This window comes from Octopus bimaculoides, chromosome 7 (genome assembly GCF_001194135.2).
Source record: "Octopus bimaculoides isolate UCB-OBI-ISO-001 chromosome 7, ASM119413v2, whole genome shotgun sequence".
Taxonomy (NCBI): domain Eukaryota; kingdom Metazoa; phylum Mollusca; class Cephalopoda; order Octopoda; family Octopodidae; genus Octopus; species Octopus bimaculoides.
In genome coordinates this window covers 85,576,547-85,580,135 of record NC_068987.1, presented here as the reverse complement: position 1 = coordinate 85,580,135, position 3,589 = coordinate 85,576,547, and the positions used below count along the sequence as shown (strand labels likewise).

General features: G+C 34.6%; 1 protein-coding gene across 1 annotated transcript in view; it reads left to right on the top strand.

Annotated features, from left to right (window-relative positions):
* The window catches only part of LOC106884069 (sodium- and chloride-dependent glycine transporter 1), a 228,219-nt gene that overhangs the window by 221,832 nt on the left and 2,798 nt on the right, over positions 1 to 3,589 (top strand). The window lies entirely within an intron of this gene.

Genomic DNA, 3,589 nt, shown 5'->3' with positions numbered 1-3,589 from the left:
ATATATATACATACATAAATACATATATATATATATACATATATATATATATATATATATATACACAGATATCGAAAAATCTGTATACATACATACATATTGTGCCGCTGTTTATTTGCATACATATATGCACGTATGTGCATGTATATATGAATGTGTTCGTGCATGCATATGTGTATGGATGTGTGCATGCGTGTGTTTGTATATGTACACGAGGTCCTGTGTTACGTCGAACTATCTGAACTGTATTCATTACCTGCCTTCCATGAAAAAACAGTCCGCTGTCAATGTATAATATCTTACATAAGCTACGGATTTTGTTTTTAATATTAAAACCTACAACGCATCGTATTTCACATGTCATAATAATTGAGTGCCAAGATAATAATTTCCATTTTCCTGCATAAAAAAACATATTAGAAATTATAGCGAGGATGTTAAAATGAACACGTTTAATATATATAATTTATAGTTTGCTTTTTAATTCGCGTTAGCATTTTTTCCGAACGTTCGCAGAATATCAAATGTGTTTCTGTGAAGATATTTCTTGGTTTCAAAATAATATTTGTTACACCTCATGGATGTTGGGTGATGACTGAAAGAGTGCGACCGAAAATACAAGCGGCGGAAATAAGGTTCCTTTGAAGGATCTGTGGAGTAACGTATCTCAGAAGTCATTCTCCTCCGGTCCACATTGCCTGATCACACCTCCATACTACGGACATGTGATTTGTATGTCTAAGAAAACAAAAACCGCAAGACAAGGTCTTCACCGAGCCAACCGGAAAGAGACCTAGAGGACATGATGGTTAGATAATATTTATACTTTCGGATGGTCACGCCTGGGAATCCAGTTGGACAGCGTAAAGACTATTACTCGCGATACGAGCCTGAGAACTCTAACCTAACGACCTCGCAGGAATAGTGTATGGTGTAGACGAATGGATGGGAACATTGTTTCTCAACCATTTTTGCCTATAGAACACTTTGATTCCTATTCTTTTCAGATGTACTCTCTTAGCTATTCGTTGTTTAAAGAATTTTATATTTTTATGATTAAAGAATATCTGAAATGGCATAGAAAAAATACTTAAAATATTCTCTGTCAATACACAGAATATAACTAATTTATTGCAGATAGATTTTCACAACAAAATCTTATATGGACACCACAAAGGCCATATGTACCCCAGTTGAGAATTACTAGATGGAATGGAAAAAAAAGTTATATCTTATGCTTCAGCTGTTGTGGAGTGGATGGCAAAAGGCAGAGGTATTTGAATTAAACAAATAACATAATGAAACTATATTTGAAGTGAACATGGATCTGCCAGCAACTGCGACTGTATTCTATCTCCCTTCATTTTTATCTTTTTTGATAAATTACTTGTTCAAAATATCGAATGAATTATATCCTTGGGCTAATATCAGAACTGAATATCAAGTCAGTTAAATATATTCCGATAACACTCTGTTTGTAAAACGCTAGAAAAAATAATAAGCCCATTAGGTTAAATAAATACATTATTAAATTTGTACAAAATTTCAGCCATGCTTCCGGTATCGATTGCACACACCACTCAGTTTTACAGAAAACATGTTTTAAGTTACAACGAATTTATGGATTTTCATAACAGATGTAAACCACTTTAATTGCTTTAAGTTATCATACGTTTCTTTATTTATAGTTTTCATACGCTTGAGATAGCTGATAGCTTCGCATTTGCACAGTTTAACATTTCTGAACAGGGGTTATTTTTTTCTTTTAATTCTATCAACTTCAGGCTATTTTTTTTTTCTTATAAACACAGAAAAAAACTCCTCACTGCCGGAATAACAAACTTTATTGCGACGGATGTGACAGGAGCGGAAAAATATGTTGAAAAGAATACAGAGGTGTAAAGAAGAGTTTGACAAATCAATTATTTAATAAATAAGTAAATGATAACCAGTGCTACTGGTAGTGATAGCAGTAACAGTTGTAGACGTGGGTGTTCTAACAACTGAACGCAACGTAGGTACTCTAGAGATAAAAGGAGCCATTCGTATAAGGGAGCACGATTCAACTGTCGGTCAGTTACGCCAATAGCAGTGGATGCGCAATGGCCCGGTGGTTAGGGCAGTGGACTCGCGGTCTTAGGATCACGGTTTCGATTCCCAGACCGGGCGTTGTGACTGTTTATTGTCCCCTCTATGTTTATCCCCTTGTGGGCAATAAAGAAATAAGAAATGTTAGTACGTCGAGCAAAATGCTTAGCGGTATTTCGTCTGTCTTTACGTTCTGAGTTCAAATTGCACCGAGGTCGACTTTGCCTTTCACACTTTCGGGGGTCGATAAATTAGATACCAGTTGTATACTATGGTCGAGCTAATCGACTGGACCCTTCCCCAAAATTTCGGCCCTTGTGGCTAGAGTAAAAAAGAATTTTTTCGCTTTCTTTCGCATTGTAAGAAAGTTCCCATTAAATTCTCTGTTCCATTATCACAGTACGTCAAGCAAACTGCTACACACTATTCGACAGATATACTGAAAAACATATATCAGTGATATTTCGAAATAAAACCTCAATACACATAATAGTTTAAAATTTCGGGCAGAGAACCAACAGCTTTTGAAGAGAGGGACGGGGTTAATCGATTACATCAGCCCCAGCAATAAACAGATATTTATTTTAACGATCCCGAAAGCATGAAAGGCAAAGTCGACCTCGGCGGAACTTGAACTTAGAACGTGGACACCGACGAAATGCCACTGATCATTTTGCCAGCATGATAACGGTACTGCCAGTTCACCACTTTAACCGCCATATACATAATAAATGTTATTTTTGCACTGTAATCTGCATTTTCTCCTTCATTCTGTGTGTTTGTTGTGTAGTATTGCTACCATATTTGTTAACGTTGGTAAACACCTTTCTGAAGAACACCTTTCACCTCCGCTAACTGCGCACGTTCTTTCGAATCAACAACCCTTTACATTACTTCATACTGTTTTGGCCCCAACATCGATGTTCTGATAATTCAAATTCCTTCTATTTTATTTCGATACACTTTATTTCACCTTAAGACATTTTAGATTTAAGTTACAATAATTTATCTTCACTTTTCAAAATCCATTTCGTTTACAATCCATTTTTAATCGATTTTCATTTACTTCAACACTTTTCAAATTTTGCATTTTAATTTTATATCATATTAATTTCTTTGAATTTCTATCTTCATAAAATAGTAATTTTTTTATCGCATAATTTCATCACATTCTTTCTCATCAGAATATTTTTTATATAATTTATAACACCTTTTAACATTCCTCAGCTATTACTGTATTCTTTATTCATAACTCATCCAGTTCAATTCATTGCTCTATCGATTTAATGGTGTAGCATATTTTTCCACCTTTCTTCATAAGAAGCTTTCTAACAAAGTCATGCAGTGGAATAGTTTTTAGTTATTTGTGAAGCTTGCCTCCTCTTAATGTAAAGAATGTATACAAACGTATGGATAGGTTCGTCTATTTATGTTCACGTTAGCGCACAGAAAATCACCAAAGCGTGAATAACATATATATATATATATATATATATATATA